Consider the following 22584-nt stretch of genomic DNA (forward strand, 5'->3'; position numbering starts at 1 on the left):
TTAGGAATAGGGGTTATCCTTAGGTCAAACCCCATTTTTGGAATTAACCATGAAATAGAAATGAAATCTAATTGAATTGTAATAAAGGAAATATTCTCCTTTTGAGGGAGATGTTGAATAATGATTGAAACACAAATTTTATACCACCTTGTGAAGTTTTGTTCTTCTCCACACAAAATCAAGGTTTCACGAAGTCTTCAATAAATAGAACATGAATGTAAACTCTAATGCTTGAATCTTGGCTTTATCTCTACTCTAATGCTTGAAGGAAGACTGATTGCTTGCTTGCTTGAACTAGAATGCCTAATTTCTTGAATTGTTTGATCAATATTATTGATGGATAGATAAATGAGAGGGATAGACCTCTTTTTATACTTGCCCATTGAAAAACAACTTAATTTTCTGACAATGAGTCGGCACAAAGTTGGAATTCTTGCTCAAATCACATGATCGTTAAGGGGCCCAAATTTAGATCCTAATTGGGAGGACCAGGGAGTTGCGTGCTCTGGTCCTGAGGGGACTAGGGCACCACGCCCTGGTCCTACCCAATCAAAGACCAAATTTGAGGGGCAAGATGGTGTATAAAGTGAAAATGGTGATAAATATGCATAGAAAGAGCAAAAATGGGTCCTATTCAGGATCCGAAGCACAAATGCCAAGGTGAGGGCCCCAATGCAGACAAAATTGTAAGGCAGTACAATTTAGGATGCTACATCAGGTAAAAAAGAGTGTAGTTATTTTTGTGTAAATGCAATTATTGTTGAAAATTGATATTGTTACAAGGATTGTTAATCAAGGATTGATGAAAAAAGAAGTTAAAATTCTTAATAAAAATTTAACTAAATTATTTCCAAGGTCAAGATTTTTCTATTAAAGAAATTTGTAGTACCATGAATGTGGTTGATTGTGTTTTTTGTTTACATAGTTGTTCTTAGTGCCTTGAAAAATTATTGCATTTTTATGTCCAAAAGGGCCAAATTTTTGTCATATTGCATAAACCCTAAACCCTTTGTGCCCTCAAGTTTGTTCAACCCTTATTTTTCATCATTGATTGTTATTAGATGCTTCTCAATTTAAGTTAAAATTTGAACCATAAAAATCATGTTTTGACCATCCCCTTGGCCTAGAACTTTATCTCTTTTACCAACAAATAACATTTAATCTTTCACAAGCCTGTTGATTGATAGTTTAAATCATACAAATGTGCACATGCGAATCAAAAAAATTCAAGTTACTAGTTCCCCTCCAGCCCCATAAGTGGCTTTTCCTTTAGTCTTTAGCTCCCACATGTGGGAAAGAGCCCCATTTTTTGTCCAACAGTAAGTTGTTTTCTTTTTATTTATCCCTCCATACGCCCCCTACATGGTGCTAAGGCTTTGTTTTTTAATCCCTATGGCCAGGTGAGAAGCCTTGATCTTAACCATCACCTAACCATGACTATTAACTTTATGTCTCACATGACCCTACAGAAGTCAATTCAGTGTTACCTAGAGCATCGCGAACCTACAAGGAAAGGAAATTTTTTTGTTGTCGAGGTGATCATTGAGAGCTCCTCATAGTATTATGGGAGTTAACTACCAGTCTTCCAAACTATTGTGGGATTGAATGAGAAGGGTTAAGGTTGACTACTAAGTAAGAATTGTAATTTTTTTAATTTTTAACAATCAAGATTGAAGTGCTAGGAGATCAATGTCTCTATGCACCTGTGTTGGGGAGAGTTGGTGGGACCTGAGGAACCTTGTGGGCTTGTGGGGAAGAGTTACCCATATCCCCATGCATTTGCTTAAGTCTATTTTCGGCTTATTTTTAAGCAATGAAAATGTTCCCATGAAATTTTTTATTATGGGAAAATAAAAATTTGGAATATTTTCCTACTTTTGTGGAGCAGATGTGCTTAATAATTTTTAAAAAGTTGGAAAAAAAGGAGGGGCTAGAAATAAGCAGCAACTACTTATTAAGAAAAATAACAAATGGCTTTACCAATTTTTTTCCCTCTCCTTTTTATTTTCCTTAAATGTTGCTTCTAAATTTTATTTATAAGAAAATTGATTTAAAATTTAATTTAAAAGTATCATTTAAGAGGGCTTCTTAAAACAAGCAGCAATTTTATTATCCATGGGGTCACCAACTCCACAAATTATTGCACAAAAAATGGAGTAGCAAAATAAGCTAAGCAGCTGCATGGGGACCTAGTTTTAGAGGAAATTATTTGTCTACTCACATGGAAAAGTAATAGTTGATGTGGTCATTTCCAACTTGTACAACTAAGTTTAAACTAAGTCATCTTTGGTCAACTGAATCTTAATCATTCAATCAAAATGATCGATGGTTCAAATTTAAATTTGCAAAATGATCATCCATTGAATTAAAGCTTGTGTGAGAAAATTAATGGTGGAAACAATGGATGTATCTACAAGAATTTGTGAATAAATGCCATTTTTGTGTACTCAATTTGTATTTTGTGCATTTGAAGAGAAAAATTGGAGCATTTTGAGAGTGATAAGGTGATTTTTTTCTACGCGTGTTAGGGTTTCCTAAAGTAATATGAAGTTATTAAAATATCTTTTCCAGTGTTATCAAGTACTACAAATCTATTTTGGTAAAAGAGTAGCTTATTTTGGCATCTCAATTATGTTAAAACCCCCAAAATTCATAACCTAACAAGGACCTGTTGATGGGTGTTTTGACACACTCACCAATAGTTAGGTAATTTGTGTAAACACTCACCACCTCTCCTAAAAAGTAAAAAGTTTTGAAAAACTAACTACTCCAAGGTCTCTATAGTCAGTTCTCAATGATGATGGGTAGCTCAATGGTTGATGCGATTGTACCTGTGAAGGGGCCTGTTGGTTAAACGAATCCCAATAACTTCACACATTTTTTGTATTTTATGGTTTAAGATTCTCTTTCAAAATAAATTACAAAGATAGGGAAACAAGAAAATAACAATGAAACTAATTCAATAACAACTTAATGAGCTACTTAGTAAGTACCTTGCAATCCAAAAATCATCAATATCATCCAAATCAGCATTCAATGATGAACCTCCAATAAACCTGCAAAGTCAACAACCTCACAAATTCATGAAAAGAATATCATCACAATATCGTCTATCCTAGTAATTCTTATACACTGCTTATGTGCGCAGTATGAGTCATAAAGAAATAAACATAAGACCAGAACCAATTGCTAATTTCAAACAATAGACATTACTAAATGGCAAAGAAAAAATTAATTGCACATATGCATACATCAGGTAATCTATAAGTTTCTTCTTGTATTAAATTCAAAGAATGTATCACAAAAATAATCTATTTCATAACAATCTCCAAAAAATAATCTAAAATCTCTAAGTGGGCCTCAAATCATCAATTTGTGGATCCTTACAAATGAATCAAACTCCTTAATTTATAGAGCTTCTTGTCCTACTTTCTAGGAAATAAACCTATCTAAATTAAGAACTAAAAAGCAAGGAGTTGTAGTTGACATGAAAGTCTCTACCTTAGACTCCAATTAACTATTACAAAATTGACTCTAAGAGAGCACTACGAAGACGGTTCTGCATGAGCCAGGCTTTCGTAGTCATGTAAACTTTTTCTAAAAACTAAAGCATAAGTTGGAGGTACAGTTGAAGTCCCAGTGTGGTGTCATGTAAAAACTCCTTCAAAAGGTCATGCTATCATTATAAACTATATGTTTATCTTTCACTTCTTTTATAGGTCTTGTAATTGCTGATGATACATGAAATCACCTCAGCATGAGGGTCAGCAACATGTTTAATCCTAAATTTGTACTTCCTCAAAATCTCATTTGCATTCTTTCTTCGACCTTCCATCTCTTCTATTATTTTCGAGACCTATTGACACTGAGTTATCAAATATGTATACCTGTCCATCAACGCAACATCAAACTGAGCAGGAGCTGCAAAATGTTGTGCCTCATATGCATCCCACTGGCAGAGTACCTAGTCCTCCTCCATATGTCTAGCATTGGTTATATTAAGCCCAAAAAATCCTAACAGTTGCCTTACAAACTTCTCGTATTTCTCTAACAGACTAAGAAGGGGAGACCGAATACCTATTATATCCTTCCCATACTCTTGAAGCATTTCAATATTAACTCCAAAATGTATATGTAGGATTGTAAATTTTTACAACTATCTCCACCTAAGAGGTGTTCTCTTACTATAACCTCTTCCCCAAGATTCAAAACTTTATTCAAAATTTGAAACCGTTTGCCAAAAATGTTGAGCTTCTACTCCCACTACTGAGAACAAGAAGCTAACGCTTTTCTGACCTGCATGGCCTTTACATATTCCCTCATGGTGTTTTGCAAGAATAATCTAATTTTAGAGGTATTTATTTGTGCCCATGCCTTTGTTGTGGCTCCCACATGTCTTACCTCAACCAGTGCCTTGATATCTCCTTCTGAGAGTGATGAGGTTGAAGGTAGTTTATCATCTATACATGTATTGAAGGGCTTACCCATATATACCAACAACTGCTTATATTGTTCCAGCTATGTCTTGACCTCTAAATGAGAGATGTGATCCTTTTCTATTCGGCCCCTAATGACACTAGTAGAAAGTTCTAATGTATCTAGCTCTCCCCACTTGGTTTGTTTACCCAATTTGACCTATGAAACCTAGTATTTCAGGGAGTCTTGACCTTCAGCTTGTGTTGGAATTTCTACATCAGCAATCACTTCACCAGAACTTGTCCTTGACAAATGATGCATTGTATTTTTTTTCCATGGTTCTTCAGTGATGGCCTGTTGTAATTTAACCTTTGGTAGCACCACTTTCTTCTTCTTCTCAAAGGAGAAGTTTAACCATTGTGGCACATCCTTATCATTTTCACCTGCATGTGGCATGATATCAATAGTCACCACATGTACATTTGATTGCTCCTCTGCTTCATCTTTCTCCTCTCCAGCTTGCTCCTGGGTTTGAATATCTAGGTTGACGTAGTTGCTGGAATTTAGGCAATTCGAAGAATAACATCAACATTCAACTATTGTTGCTTATGCAACTCTCCTAACATATCACTCATCTCTTCTTCAAACTCCCTGTCACCTTTATCAGTTTCCTCCATACCTTGCTTGGAAGCTATATCTTTTAGTAGATCTTCTTGGTCTTTTGGACTTAAGACCAATCTTTCATCATGTGAATCCTCAAGCTCATTTCATTCCTTCTCTCCCCCAAGTGGTTCCTCAGCTAGTAGACCATGTTCATCAATGTTCATGGGGTCAACTGGTACTTGTTCCTTGTGCTTGGTAAACTTTTTTTCTTTCTTCCCTTCGGTCCATCTTTGTACCAGTTGTTCCATAAGTTGCTCATACTCTTGCTCAGAATCTGATTCAATGTTATGAATGCTTACATTTTCTATAGCAGGAAATAATATTTTAGTTACTTGAGGTAATTCTATTGGTGTTATTGCAAAGACATTGGATGATGTTGACAAAGGGAATGCAGTGGTTGGCATCAAAATTGAAGCCTGTGTGGTTGCAGTTGGAAAGGGCTGAGTAGATGTACTTGTCATATCAGAAGGAGGTTGGGTACTTTCACTAGTTTTCCCTTGTTCATCTTCCTCCTAAGTGCCTTCTCCTGGACTTTGCCCAATTGTTTCCCTAATGGGGAATACCTCTGCCAATGGCATGGCTCCTAACCCTTCACTAATTCCAAAATCAACATCCTTCTTCAAAATTTTGGCCTTCCTCATTCGCTCCTTGACTTGCTTGAGGAGTTCCTCAGTACTTTCTTTGAGTTGCACTACCTCTTCTGAGTTCATAGAGGTATTCTTTCTAGAGCTAGACCTTGTCCTGCGGACATACTCCTTATGAGACCTTGACTGAGGAACACCTGAGGTTGATTCCTCTTGCTTCCCCTTCAAAGCGTTTGGCCTAACCCTCAAACTTAACCACTGCCTAGTTCTATCAATAATAGTTTGAGTTACTCTGTCTATATCCACCTCTTCATGCCCCAACCATCTCAATTGAGAGAGGGGCTTCTTATCAATTTCATGTTCCTTATATGTAGGGTCTAATAAGTCACCATCATCCCTTAACTCTTTAGGGAGATTGGTCTCTATTTCAAAATTCCTTATCTACGGAACTAAGAGCCTAGAATACCTTTTCTCACTAACTTCAAAACTATCTTGGAGGTTAGCCCAAAAATCCTCCAATCTTGACTTGTGTCCCTCATATGCCTTTGACATTATTTGCTTTAGTTTTCCGTATGGGTCATAATACTCTCTAGCATAACTGAAATCTGTTAAATTTAGATCTTTCAACTCTTGCTCTACCATCTCAGCTACTGAATCTTGGAACAGGAAAAATAACCAATAGAAACTAAAAAAATCCACACCTATCTTATATTTTGAAGATAAAAGTGATTTCAACCCAAGCATCTTCCTGACATACTCTAATAATATAATGTGGTCATTGCAGTATCTTGGCAGTGGTATAGGGCTCCCTATGAATCCACTGACCTTAATATACATGGAACGTTCATTCTAAATGAACCAACATGCCCATTCCCTAATTATGTCCATTACTTTCTCATCTTATTCTATAACCTGTATCACCTGTGAGTTTGATGATGATAGGGAAAAGGAAGGCATCATTTATTCTTTTGTAATGTGCCTTTGCGCTACCTAGAGGAAGTTAGGTGTAATTCTCACACACTTTCTTTTGTTCTTCCTCATCTCTGAGTTGGCCTTTTGTCTGCAACCCTGGAAATTTTCCTACTCAAGATGCTACACAGACAACATATGAAGTGAAGAATAATTTCTTCATTTTATGCACATCTACCAATTATCTATGTATATTGTCTGATAAGATCTTAGCCCAATCGAAATACTTCTTTTTAATCAAAACAGTAGTCATGTAGTGAAACATCCATGGGTGGAAGTGTCAGCAATCTATCTTTTCGAAGGCCTTGCTTAGCATAATAATCAAGTCATGTTGTGGCTCCTTGAAATCAGCCCTTAGAATGTCGTTAGCCTTCAATCCTATTTTTCTCTCCTCCTCAAGCCAATTTTGATTTATTTGCCTTTTTCTCATAGTAATATCCCCAATCCATACTTCAGCGGCTTCTTCCTTAGTTGTTAACAGTATCTCTTCCTCTCTTGAAGGAATACCAAACACATATCCTAGCATATAAGTAGATAAATCTATTATTGTCCTTCCTTGGCCATCGGTGCACTTCCTAGTGTCTTCATTGTAGAAGTGTGTCACGGTCATAATGAATTCAGGGGCTTGGATGGATTGAGAAAAAATAGTTGCTTCTACGAGCCTTGATCTTTTGATCCTCCTATAAGGAGCCTCTAGCCTTGGTTTATCCAATTATGTTGCAATGTCTTCTAATTCAACATGTCCTACCTTTGTATCAGTTACCCATTTTATTTGATCATCCAATTTTAAAACATAAACCTGCCCCTGTTAATGGTACTTCGTGGTTGTGGGGATTCTATCCAATTCCTGGCCTTTCTTGTTGGAAGTTGGGTCCATCTAATTTTTCTGATCTGCAAGAAAGAACCACAAATTATCCTATCACATCATCAAATATATCAAATATATTACCTACTTCAGGACTCAAGGGTTCCAAGGTGGACAACTCTTTCTCAAACAACTAACCTCGGAAATCCGAGGTTCCAAGGTGAGGATGAGCTAAAAAAAAAGTAACATGGCCCGGAACTTTGAGGTTCCAAAGTTTTGGGGTTGATCAAAACAATGGATCCTGGGACTCCGGGGTTTTGGGGTAGACAAGGATAAAACAATAAACCCGAAACTCCGGGGTTCCAGGGTTCCGGGGTTAACTAAGTGCACAGCTCATTTGGAACTTCAGGGACCCTAAGTCCCAGGGTAGTTCAAACAATGGCCTAAAAGATGCTCCGCAACTCCGGGATTTCAGGGTTCTAAGTTAAAACAATGGCCTAAGAGCAAATAACTTCGAAACTCCAAGGTTCTTGGGTTCCGAGGTTAGGTGTAGTTCATCCATTGGTCAAAAGGGATGGTTCGGAACTCCGGGGATCTGGGGTGAAAGAACAATCCAAAAAAAGATCAACCTTGGGACTCCAAGGTTCTGAGGTGAAAACAACTACCGAGCCCGGAACTCCGAGGTTCTGGGGTTGGAAAACCCTAAGGGACACGGGAAGAATACGAACACACAAAATGAGAAAAACCAAAAAAAAAGAAAATCTAAACTAAAAAACTAAAAGATCTAAACTAGAAAACACAAAGAGGGCAAAGAAATCTACCAACCTGTTGGAAGAAGTTAGGTCCCGGAGACAACTAAGAGGGGGGGGTGAATCAGTTGTCTAATAAATTCAGACCAAAAACTAATTAACTAACTTAATGCTTAATACCAGTAAACCAATTAAGTATGTCGGTAGACAGTGTTAACAGTAAATTGCTATACCGGTAAAGATTAATGCATGAAACATAAACATAAAGTCATCCACAACACATAACACCAATATTTGTATGTGGAAAACTTGTAAGGGGAAAAACCATGATGGGAAACCTTACCCACAATCAGATGATACTACTGCAAATAGTAAGTGTACATAAATGGGGTCTGCACATGCAGAAAGGCCAACAACCTAGAGCTCACTGCTCAATCACAAAATGGGAGTCACACTGACTACAGTTGGATGGTTAAATCCAATAAGAATGTACTGCACAAAATAGCATCTTCATATGCTAGATTCAATACCAGTGTAATGTTGATATGCTTCTACAAAAACCTAACTTCACCTTCAAATGATGTCTTCATGTATACCTCTGCTTAATCTCGCGTATACCTTCACACAATTCTTTTTTGCATTCCACACTTGATCTTACAAATAAGATCATACATTTATACCATACCCTAAGACCAGTTTTAGTAGGTCAGCTCTACAAGATATTACAATAAAATCATTTTACAAGCAATATAATATCCGATGCAATAACCGATTGAACATGTCGGCTTAATGCATTTACATCAATAATAAATCATCTCCATAGCATGCCATGCTGATCTGGAAAAGATAAACCTGTCGGTGTAACCCTAGATAACCTAGACCTATTTGCTTGTAAAAGCAAATATGTAAATATGAATATACCAATGATTAATTCTTCAAAATAGAGTGTCCACACAATGTTTTCAACATTACCAAGTGTCTTCCATATCATTCCAAATACCGGTGAACATTATATCCTGTCGGTGAACCATATACCAGTAACTGTTGCACAGTTTACTTGCTTGCTGGTGAATGTTGTTGGATCTCCAAAGTGATTATTTTCAGTAGGTGTTGACATCAATGACAAAACCATACCAAAATACCAACAATATCCCCCTTTGACATTGATGGAAACACAAGATGGAAAAAACCATCAAAGTGCCAAAACAGAAATGCCAAATACCAAAAAAACCAACAATCTTCATTTCTCCCTCTAGGAGCAACATGTGTTTATCCAAAGATTTATTTTCCATACCAATCTCTCCTCAAAAGCTAATGTGTTTTTCCATAGATATCTCTCCCCCTTTGACATCAAATTCCAAAGCTACAAAATTCAAGTTCATACAAAATACCAGATACTCCCCCTGAGAAGTAGCTTCCTCATCAAATACCGGAATAAAAGATTTGTCTTTTTAATTCTGTCGGTTGATGACAATCACCAACTGTCTAAGTCTCTACCGATGGTGGTATGACTCCAAGCTGATCTCTAAGATATTCAAAAGTCTCCTTAGGCAAAGGTTTTGTGAAAATATCTGCAAGTTGTTCTTTAGTATTCACATAAACCAGTTTTATCTCTTTTTCTTCAACTTTCTCCCTTAGAAAATTCAGTTTGATAGAAACATGTTTTGTTTTAGAATGTAATACCGGATTCTTAGATATATCAATTTTTGCAGTGTTAACACAATATATAGTAATAGGTTCCTTGCATTTTATATTTATGTCTTTTAACATTTTCTTAAGCCATAGTACCTGTGTACAGTTAGTTGCTGCTGCAACATATTTTGATTCTGCTGTTGATAAAGATGTACAACTTTATTTCTTACTCAACCAAGAAACTAATCTCTTTCCAAGAAAGAATGCTCCTCTAGTGGTTCTCTTTCTATCATCCACATCTCCTACCCAATTTGCATCTGTATATGCACATAGGCCAAAATTTTCATCTCTAGGATACCATAATCCAAGATTTGTTGTGCCTTGTAAGTACCAGAAAATCCTTTTTACTGCTGATTCATGATTTTCCCTAGGATTACTTTGAAATCTAGAAATAATACATACTGCATTCATAATATCAGGCATGGTTTGTGTCAAATACAGTAAACCTCCTATCATAGATTTGTATCTAGTTGGATTAACATCTGTAGATTCATCCCTTTGAGATAATTTGTCATTTGTAGTCATAGGTGTGCTTACCGGTTTAGAGTTCTCCATCCCAAATTTCTTTAGTAATTCTTTCAAGTACTTCGATGACTCAAAAATATACCTTTATCAGTCTGTGAAATCTGCAATCCTAAAAAGAATTTTATTTCTCCAATCATAGACATTTCAAATTCTTGTTGCATTTTAATAGAAAATTCTTTACATAATCCATCTTCTCCTCCAAAGATTATATCATCAACAAATACTTCAATAATCAAGATGTCATCATTAGTTACTTTGTAATATAAATTGCTATTTGCATTTCCTTTAGTAAAACCAATCTTTAAAAGATATTTATCCAACCTTGCATACCAAGCTCTTGGGGCTTGTTTCAATCCATAGAAAGCTTTTCTTAACCTGCAAACCATATCATTGTCATCTGTCAAAGAAAATCCATCAGGTTGTTCAATATATACTTCCTCTTCAAGATCTCCATTCAAAAATGCACATTTAATATCCATTTGATAAACTTTGTATTCCTTGTCAGCTGCAAAAGCCAAGAATAATCTAACTGCCTCAATTCTGGCTACCGGTGCAAAGGTTTCATTGTAATCAACTCCTTCTTTCTAAGAATATCCCTTACACACTAGTCCTGCTTTATTTCTGACAACCTTACCATCTTCATTAAGTTTGTTTCTAAATACCCATTTGGTTCCAATTACATTTTTGTCTTTAGGCCGGGGAACTAATGTCCAAGTATTATTTTTCTCAATTTGTCCTAATTCTTCTTCCATAGCTTTAATCCAAGATTTATCTTCACGTGCCTCATTGATAGATGATGGTTCAATTTGAGAAATAAGACATACCTCTTCATTTTCCAATCTTCCTCTTGTCATAACTCATTTAAATTTGTTTCCAATTATCTGATCTTCAGAATGATTCAATCTTACATACCGGGGTGTCTTAGTTTGTTGTTGTTCTTCAATTACTGTGGAATCCTCTGATGATACCAGAGTAACTGGATCTTCATTCTATACCAGTGGATTCAGTATAGGTTCATTTGTCAATATAACTGTTACTAGTTCAGAGTCAATATACCTTGAAGTTCCTCTGAATTGTTCATCAATCTTTACATTTAGACTCTCAACAATTTTCTGCAATCTCTTATTAAAACATCTATATGCCTTGCTCTTAGATGTGAATAACCAAGAAATATTCCTTCATCACTTCTAGGATCAAATTTGCCAATATACTCATCTCTTCTAATATAACATTTACTTCCAAAAATTCTGAAATACTTAAGAGTAGGAGTATTACCAAACCATAGTTCATGAGGGGTCTTACCGGTTTCACCTTGGATATGAACTTTGTTGAATGTATAGACAGCAGTGCTAACTGCCTCTCTCCAATACACATGTGGTAGATTTGCTTATGATAACATACTTCTTGCTGCATCCAATTTAGTTTTGTTTTTCCTTTCAACAACTCCATTCTGTTGTGGTGTCTGAGGTATTGATAATTGTCTTCTGATTCCATTCACTTCAAAGAATGTATTATAGTCCTTAGATGTGAATTCTCCTCCTTGATCTGATCTTAAACATTTGATTTTCTTACCAGTTTCATTTTCAACCATTGCTTTGAACAGGTTGAACTTCCCAAGTGCTTCTGATTTTTCTCTGAGAAAAGTAACCCAACACATTCTAGAATAATCATCAATAATTAGCATGAAATATCTATCACCTTGTAAGCTTTTAGTTCTAGCTGGACCACATAAATCAGTGTGAATCAAATCAAGAGCATTATTGGATTTTTCTAGAATACTTTTGAAACTAGCTCTAACTTGTTTTCCAAATTGACATTCCTTACAAATTGTATTCTGAGGTTTCACAATTTTAGGTAGATCTCTAACTGCGTTAGAAATACTGATTTTTACCATGCAATCAAAGTTTACATGATATAGTCTCTTATGCCATAACCAACTTTCATCTATATGTGCAATCAAGCATGTCTTTTCACTGTTATTCAAATGAAAGATATTACCTCTAGTCTAATTACCGGTTGCAATTTCTAAACCAGTTCTATTCATGATTTTGCATTTTCCATTTTTAAATTGTAACTAAAATCCCTTCTCAACTAATTGACCAACACTTAAAATATTATGCTTTAATCCTTCAACATAGTAGACATTGTCAGTGTTATGCTTACCATCAAGAGATATTGAACCCTTACCTTTGATTGAACAGGCTTTGTCATCTCCAAATCTTACTAAACCTCCATTGTATTCTTGAAAGTTTAAGAATTTACTTTTGTCTCCAGTTATATGATGTGAGCATCCTAAATCAATGATCCATTCATCCTTTGCTTCAACTTTAGCTGCTAGGGCTTGTTCTATCGGTTGAGCAGTAGGTGTTGGTTGATCTTTTGTTATAGCAACAAAAACTCATCCATTGTCTATTGGATCCTCATCAGAATCATCAGTCACACCTTCATCAACAATGTAACAAGATTTGTCTTTGTTTTTCTTGAATCTGTATCTTTGATTTTCAAGATTAGGCTTGTATGTTCTTCTAGCTTCTTCTCTTAGTCTAGCATGTCTATCAGGGCATCTTGAAGCCATATGACCAATCTTGTTGCAATTAAAACATTTAAAGTTTGCTTTACCTTCATACTTACTTCCAATAGGACCTATTGGCATTTTTCTTGCAAATAATGCTTCAAGCTCTTCAAGCTCTTCATTCTCCTTCCTGGTTTCTTCAAGTCCTCTTGCATAAAAGGCTCTCTAGTATGATTTGTCAAATGATGGAGCAGATGATGTTGATGCTTTAAAGGCCAAATCTATCTTTATAGTAGCAACAGGACCAAATTCCTCAATTTCAAAGGCTGAAAGTTTTCCAATCAATGTATCCCTAGTTACTGATGTATTAGGCATTGTTCTCAACTCATTTATAGCAGTAACCTTCATTTTATATGCCGGTGGCAAACCTCTTAAGAGTTTTGAAACAATTTCATCCTCACTCAAGGTTCCTCCGCAACATTTAATACCCAAAACAATTTCATTTACTCTCTCCATAAAAGCAGAAATCCTTTCATCTTCTTCCATTTTCAGATGTTCATACCTGACTCGGAAGCTTTCAAGTTTTGCAATTTTGACTGTGGAATCTCCTTCATTTAGTGTTTCCAAATGATCCCAAATATCTTTAGCAATAGACCTATCTAATAATCCCATGATTTCTTGATCTGATAATGCGCTCAAAAGTGCTTCTCTTGCTTTGCAATCATTCTCTTCATCTTTAGCTAAGGTAGTTGGAGTAGTCTCACCAGCTACAGCAGCAGTATAACCATTCTTAGTAACTTCCCAAATGTCTTTACAAATGCAATTCAGATGTGTTTCCATCCTAATCTTCCATATCCCATAGTTGGTTCCATCAAGTTTAGGACTTTCCTACCTGAAATAATTAGTAGACATTGGATCTCCTCAAGTTGTTAAACTTCTACAAAAGAGGACTAGGCTCTGATACCAATTGTTAGGTCCCGGAGACAACTAAGAGGGGAGGGTGAATCAGTTGTCTAATAAATTCAAACCAAAAACTAATTAACCAACTTAATGCTTAATACCGGTAAACTAGTTAAGTATGCTGGTAGATAGTGTTAATAGTGAATTGCTATACCGGTAAAGATTAATGCATGAAACATAAACATAAAGTCATCCACAACACATAACACCAATGTTTTTACGTGGAAACCCTGTAAGTGGAAAAACCATGGTGGGAAACCTTACCCACAATCAGATGATACTACTACAGATAGTAATTGTACATAAATGGGGTCTGCACATGCAGAAAGGCCAACAGCCTAGAGCTCACTGCTCAATCACAAAATGGGAGTCACACTGACTACAGTTGGATGGTTAAATCCAATAAGAATGTACTCCACAAAATAGCATCTTCATATGTTGGATTCAGTACCGGTGTAATGCTGATATGCTTCTACAAAAACTTAACTCCAGCTTCAAATGATGTCTTCATGTATACCTCTTCTTAATCTCGCATATACCTTCACACAATTCTTTTTCGCATTCCACACTTGATCTTACAAATAAGATCTTACATTTATACCATACCCTAAGACCAATTTTAGTAGGTCGGCTCTACAAGATATTACAATAAAATCATGTTACAAACAATATAATATCCAATGCAATAACCGATTGAACATGTCGGCTTAATGCATTTACATCAATAATAAATCATCTCCATAGCATGCCATGCTAATCTGAAAAAGATAAACGTGTCGGTGTAACCCTAGATAACCTGGACCTATTTGCCTGTAAAAGAAAATATGTAAATATGAATATACCAATGATTAATTCTTCAAAACAGAGTGTCCACATGATGTTTTTGACATTACCAAGTGTCTTCCATATCATTCCAAATACCGGTGAACATTATATCCTGCCGGTGAACCATATACCAGTGACTGTTGCACAATTTACTTGCTTGCCGGTGAATGTTGTTGGATCTCCAAAGTGATTATTTTTAGTAGGTGTTGACATCAATGACAAAGCCATACCAAAATACCAACAGAAGAAATCCCTTGAAAACTTGGTGATATGGAGGCACGAAGTTAAGAGGCAAAGCAAGGAAGTTGGAAAACTTGAATGCACAAATGAGCTCAAAAGAGTTCATTTCCTCTATTTATACTCCCGATATTTCATCCGTACAGTTGCCTTAAACACGACCTTGGGAATCTGGGGTTCGGAACTTCCAAGGTGAAAACACAAAAAAGCCAAAAACCATAAACAAACCTTGGGACTCCGGGGTTCCAGGATTTTGGGGTAAAAAAAATAAGCAGGGGCACCTCAAGACTTCGGGGTTCCAGGGTTGGAAAAAGAAAAAGCAAGCAAAGAAACTTCAGGACTCCAGGGTTTTGGGGTTGCAAAGACAACACAACTTCAGGACTCTGGGGTTCCAGGGTTCCAAGGTTGTGACAAACACAAGGAACAAAAGCCTACCTCAGAATGTTGGGGTTCTGTAGTAAGAACACAACCAAAAACAAGTGCTACCTCGGAACTCTAAGGTTTGGGGGTAGGACATCAAACACAAGCAAAGAATACCTTGGGACTCCGAGGTTCTGAAGTGTCAAGGCAAAAACTAAAAAAAACAAAGCTACAAAAAGCTAAAAGGAGGGACCCAAATTTTTTAGACAAGGAAACTAATGGGGTTAGGTATGCAGGGCATAACAAATGGTGACTACTTGGGAAAAATGACTCTAGGAATTTTAAAACTTTAGAATCTCTAATATAACTTGATGCCTAACGCTACTATCATTCAAAAGAATGTATAAGAATGAAAAGATGAGTGAACCAATGAACAAACAACCAATTCCAAAACTAAACAAGATTAACTCTTAAGTGTGTACATGATTTATTACTCCATCATTCTCGATAATGAAGACAAACAATGTAAACTGAGCCCAAACTACGTGGGTGAAGGCAACCAATGTGTTTCATGCAAGGTTATCCTGAGCATAGTTTTGTTGCCTGCCCCGACAGAGATACCTCTTGCTCCCATCAAGCAGTGCTCCACTGCCAACCAGGAGTCCATAGCCCCGGTGGAGATTACTTGAAACACCCAAGTTTAGTTGCTTTAAGTTGATCATTTCTTTTCTCTTTCATTTTTTTTTAAACATCATAGAATATAAAGGGATGATTTCTTTTGACCGTTAAGCAACTTTCAAACATTGAAGTCCGATCACTGGGTTGGGAGCCACGGTGGACAACGTGAAACATCCTCACTTCTAATTTTTCACTTAGAAACAAGTTCATTTGATACCCTACAAATTTTTTTGATGTAACTTAATGTCATGGTAGTACTAAGTAATTAAGTTAGCCTCTTCCAAGTAAGAGTCAAGAACTCAAATCATATTTAAACTATTATATACCACCTTGGACGAGTGTAGACAAAGGTTTCAAAATTAACCAAGTAATAATGAAATTGTAAAGAGCGAAGAGTTGAAGTCTCCCAAAATTCTCCAATCTGCTATGCAAAGAACACCTACCTTTTAGAATCCTTGAGAATAAACATGTGTCCTGACATAACAAAATGAAACAAAACCAAACTAAACAACAAACAAAATAGAAACGGAAATAGGCATGCAGCAAAACAAAAATGAAAACATGCAACCAACATGCAAACTCAAACAAGCAACCAAGCAAACAAAAAAAATTTTAAAACAATTGATCTACTATAGTACAACAGGTCAAGCTCCACTACGGATTAATCAAAATAGTGCTTGAGGAACTTACCATTGATGGACAATGGTACAAGTTCTCCAGTCAAAGAGCTCAACCTAAAAGTGTTCTCCCCTAAAATTTTAGCAACCTGGTAAGGATCTAACCACATCTTCTCAAACTTATGGTGATCGCCCTTCTTTTCCTTGGCCTTGTCCCATAACAGAACTAAGTCATAAATCTGAAAGGCTTTCACCCTGGCTCTTTTATCAAACCATCGCTTAACAACTGCTTGATGCTTAGAAAAGTGTTGCAAGGTATTAATCCTTTTCTCATCAAGTTTTAACAGATTCAGGAGATGAACTTCTACCTGATCCTCAATTTTGAGTTCTTTCATTATTTGGAGGATAGGCATTTGTAAATTGACTAGGAAAATAGGGGTTTAGCCATAAACAAGGTAATATGGAGAAGTTCCCAGGGTGGCTTTAACTCTAGTTTGATTAACCCATAAGGCGTACCTCAACTAATTGTGCCAATCCCTAGGATTTTTCTCAAGTAGCTTCTTAATTACATCTAAGATATTCTTATTCATGGATTCGGCTACTCCATTACCTTGCAGATAGTAATTAGATGAGAATTTCAATATCACCTTATACTCATACAACCATTGCATCAATTATACAGAATTAAAAGTAGGGTCATTGTCACATACCAGAGCGAACGGCATACCAAACCTGGTGATGATGTGTTCCTCAATGAATTTCAAAACAACCTCCGCAGTAGAATTCCTACATGCTATGGTCTCCATCCATGGGGTGCAATAATTCATTGTTGTGAGAATGAACTTGTGTCTTGCAGATGAATTAGGATTAATGACACCTACAAAATCAAATACCCATTGGGCAAACGGTCTTACCTCAAACACTGGTTCGAGAGGCATGGCAGGATTCCTCTCTGTGGAAATTGTGGTTTGGCATTATGGCAATGACAAACATGTTCATGAGTATCTTTAAAAATACTAGGCTAGTAATATCTAGCCTTCAAAATATGATGTGAAGTGGCACCTCCGAACCCATGAATTGTACCATACTTCCCATGGAATTCTTCGATCATTTTACAGGCTTCCTGATGATCAAGACATCAAAGTTAAATACCTTTGTAGTTCTCCCTATAAAGTGTTGAATCCTTGATCATATAATTGGAACTTTTGAGTCTTAAAGCTCATCTTTGTGTGGTTTTCAACCCCTTAGGACACTTGTTATTCAATAAGATTAAAACTAAATTAGTGTACCATGGGTCTTGAGTGAATGACTACAATGTATATTGTTGGCACTGGATTTGAGGGATATCAGTCGCCATAGCTTGAGACAGACCCTAGCCTCTAACTAATCTCATTGGATGCATCTCTAGATCAAACTCTTATAAAATAGCCATCCATTTTCCTCGACGTTCTCCTAGCTTTGATTGCATAAGCAGTGATTTCACTACTTGATAAGGTACAATTGCGTATATTTTTCTCCTCAAGATATAATGTCTGAATTTCTTAACTTCTCTCACTAAATCAAAAGCTTGTTTCTCAAGAGCTGAATATCTCACCTCATCACTCTTAAAAGGGGAGCTCATGAATGCAATTGGTTTCTCATCCCCTTCTTGCCTCTGTGTCAGAAAAGCAATGCATGAATGCAATGAAGCAAAAGAATATATATAAAATAGAAAAGTATAGTCAGGACTAGTCAGTATAGGAGCTTCTACAATGGACCTCTTGATTTGGGTGAATGCCTTTCTTTCTTCTGCATTCCATTCAATCTTAGCATCCTTCTTCATCATTTCATTTAGTGGCTTGACTATCTTTGCAAATCCAGTGATAATCTTTCTAACAAAATTGATCTACCCGAAGAAAGATCTCATCTCATTTTTACTTTCAGGCATTTGCAATTTTAACAATGCATCTACTCGATCTGGGTCTATGGATATCCCTCTTTCAAAGATTACATGATCGAGGAACTTCCCTTTAGACACCCTGAATACACACATTTTGGGATTAAGGGATATCCTATATCTTCGGCATCTTTCTAAGGCTTTGTGGAGGTAGTCCAAGTGATCTCCCTGACTTTGGAGAATATTATCAGGTCATCTATATATATTATAATGCATTTACCAATCGAATCTTTGAAATTTGTATCCATTTCTCTCTGGAATGTTGCTCCAGCATTAATCAAGCCAAACGACATCCTCTGATATGCATAAGTCCCCACTTCGTAGTGAATGTTGTTTTCATGCGGTCTTCATGGTTCACCAAAACTGGATCCAGAATAACCATCAAGGAATGACATCATCTGTGAACCATTAACAATTTGTAGAACCTCGTCTAAGGAAGGGACCGGGTAATTGTCCTTTTTTGATGCCTTATTGAGGTTGTGAAAATCAACACAAAGCCATATTTCCCCATTCTTTTTCCTTACTGGAACCAAGTTTGCAACCCAAGTAGAGTGACGGGCTGGAAAGATGATCCTAGCATTAAGCAGCTTTTGTACTTCTTTAAAAATTAAGGATTCGATCAATGAATTGACCGATTGTTGCTTCTGTCTGAATGGCTTTATATTGGGTTTCAAAGATATAATAGGAGTGATGATAAATGTATCAAAAATAATGATGTCCTTGTATCCCCATGCTATAACATCAATGTATTATTTTAAGATTTGTATAATTATCTCCCTTTCAATGGGAGTGCAAATCTTGCCAATGCATACTATCTTCTCCTAACCCTCTGGACCAATATTATGTGGTTCATATTTGCCAGCATCCGAATCTATTGTCAACCTTTCCTTTATCGTGGGGTCAGAGTCAAAAATCCTTTCTAAAGTGACCATGCCTTTGGGATTGACATTTGTAGGCAAATTTATGACTTCTTCGTCACCCTCTTCATCAACATCATCTGATCTATCCTTTTCATCAATTATTTGTTATTGAAAAGCCCCTAAATTAGCAAGGAAAGATATAATATGTGTCATCCTCAAAGACTTGAAAGTATTTGATGTTATCGAGCATAGTAGGTGTGGAGACCAGCTCTACGGAAAATCTTTTCAAAGGAGATTGACTTACTGGTTCTAGTGTACTTGCTGCTACAACCAATGCATCTAATATTCCATTTACTTTCCTGGGCACCAGCTAGATATTGAAAGCACCAAAATATTCAACCAACCCCCATACTTTGTTCCTATATGCTGCTAACCTTTTCTCCTGACATGCATATTGGCTTCTTACTTTCTTAACCACCAATGCAAAATCTCCTTGTACTCTTAAGCATTTGGCTCCCTTCTTATGAGAGAAGAGTAGTCCTCTAATTAGGGCCTCATAGTCAGTCATATTGTTAGTGAAAGGGAATTGGAGTCGATAGGAGGCTAGAAAGGTCTTCCCTTTGGGACTTGTTAACTCAACTCTTGCTCCACTGCCTTGCTTGGATCTAGACCCATCAAACTTTAGAAACCAAATTTCATCCTTCAATTTCTTTACACTTCGTCTTAGGTTCTGTTGAACACTATATTTGAAAATAAAAAATATATAAAAAAAATGTATATTCCCATAGGCGTGAAGACTGAAAGATGTTTCGGCCAGCAAATTGTATCGAGCACTGCAAAAGAAGTTTCATCGAAAGAGTATTTTCATCGAAACGAGGTATAGAAAGCACCAAGCAAAAGTATTTTGGCAAAAGTTACTTTCGATGAATGTAGACAATCACTCATCGATACTCTAAGTTTCATCGAAAAGGTAAAAAATGAAAGGCAAAAAGGCAAAAGTGATTTCGAAGGAATATCATTACCGAAGAAACTCATAAAGCATTCATCGAAACACAAGTTTTCATCGATGACATAATGTCGAACAAAAGCAAAGGTGTTTCATCGATAAAGGAGGATATCAATGAAAAAGGAATGTCGATGAAAATACATGGGCCCTCACCGAAGAAAGAAATTCATCGAAAGAATGATTTCGATGAAACTTGCGAGTGACTTATCGAAAAGGAGGTCTATTGATGAAAGAACGATTTCGATGAGTCTTGAAAGTGGCTTCTCGACATGGGCTACTCATCGAAAGAATAGTATCGAAGAAAACGGGCTTTCGATGAAAGATTTAAACACTTGGCCGAAGACAAGGGTTTCATCGATAACTTGAAATATGATCACTTTGAGCGAACTGTACTTCCCGCGAAAGAGTTAAAGGCCCAAGTGAAGAATGTCACATCTGCAATTAAGTTTAAACACTTAAGTAGCCGTTGTAGACGCAGAACATTAACTGTGCACAAGTTGCCCATATGATTACAGTTGAACTGATTGAATTTTCATAAGAACCAGATCAATGCTAAAAGACTGAAAATTGCGAAGAACTTGTGGAAACTTGCGAACGATAACCAGAAGAGCTGAGCATTTCTCCAAGTAAGTGTTGTTTCTCATATTTGCTGTAATCATGGAACCTTCATCTTCTTCTTCTAAAAAGAGTAGGAAAGGAAAAGAGTTAAACCCTGAAGAGAAGCCCAAGAGACAAAAGAAGGAAGGAAGAGCTCTGACTCAGGATTTATTAGACCAATGTCCCTCATCTAGTGTAAGGTCCAAAAAGATCAAAAGTGAAGAAGAAGGATTGGAGGATAGATTTGAAAATCTAGGAGATATTTGGACTGAAATCAGAGGACATGAGTTATTCTTATTTAGTTACAAAAGAAGGGATGCTCCTGAACCCATAAGTAATCTATGGAAGAAGAACTTAGGCAAATTGGTAGTCCCAAATGTGTTTGTAGATGTAGAATTAATGAAAGCTCTGGTAGATTGTTACAATCCAAGAACCAAAACCATATGTGATTACAGAGGGAATACATTAGTAGTAATTAACAAACAGACTATTGATATGGTGTTTGATTTGGACTGGGAGGTGGAGGAGAGTATCGATATGAAGAAACTTTCACAAGAATTCTTTAGTTTGGAAAACATCTACAGGACTTGGAGGCTACCTATTCATAGGCCAAAAGTGGGTGGGTCATTTGTTCCATTCAGCAAAGATGACAAGGTGCCATTTGATGTCAACCATTTCCATCCTTATTTTAAATATACCTACTATGCTGCAGCTCAAGTATTAGGCCTAGAGGCTCATCCACTCATGGATATTGGGGTTATGGTTCTGTGTGCTGATTTACAGTCAAAAGACCCTAGGTCATTTGATTTTGCCACTTATGTTGCAGATGCTTTAAATCATGGATTGGAAAAGTTGAAAGGGGACCTTGTGAATGTTCATTTTTCATTGTATTCCTTGTTAATGCATATCATTCTTTATTGTGGACAAGAGATTAATTTCTGGTCAGATGATTTCTACATTCGATCCTATGATAAAAATGGTTTGAAGAAGCCAGTTCAGTTATGGGTATCTGCATGGGACCAGAGGTTCATGAACAACCAGTACTGGCACTTTCAAGAATATTTTGTGAAACCTCTTAGTGCAGCTTTTGGGCAACACAGGGATTACACTTTTTCCCCTGAAATCAAGAGATTCCTCAGACCAAAGGACTTCTCTCCAAAGTCACAGATTGATCATAATTGGGGTGATTGGTATTGCCATAACAATCACACAGAAATCAGGGTATTTGGATATGAAGGAAAACCCCACATGCTCCCAATTACAGTGCCAAACAGGGTGGCTAGCCTGGAGATTATAAGACAATTGTCTATTGTCAGTGCTAAACACCTTATAGATTCCGGTAAACAATCCATTGTTCCAGGTTTATTGGTTTTTTCTGATTTCATTGTTAAAAGTTCAAAAAGTTATCATTTACTGCAGAACAAGTTAGACTACTATGGCATGACTCTGGGTGAACCTAGAGAGAACTTCGACCTTGAAGGATATATAAGAGCTGCCAGAGTATCACAAAAACTCAAAGCTGGAATACATGTGGCCAAAATGCCAGATGACCTGATTAAGAATCTTGAAAGAGAGGAGGCCAAAGCTTTGAGA

Source organism: Cryptomeria japonica, chromosome 9 (genome assembly GCF_030272615.1).
Source record: "Cryptomeria japonica chromosome 9, Sugi_1.0, whole genome shotgun sequence".
In the NCBI taxonomy this organism is placed as follows: Eukaryota; Viridiplantae; Streptophyta; class Pinopsida; order Cupressales; family Cupressaceae; genus Cryptomeria; species Cryptomeria japonica.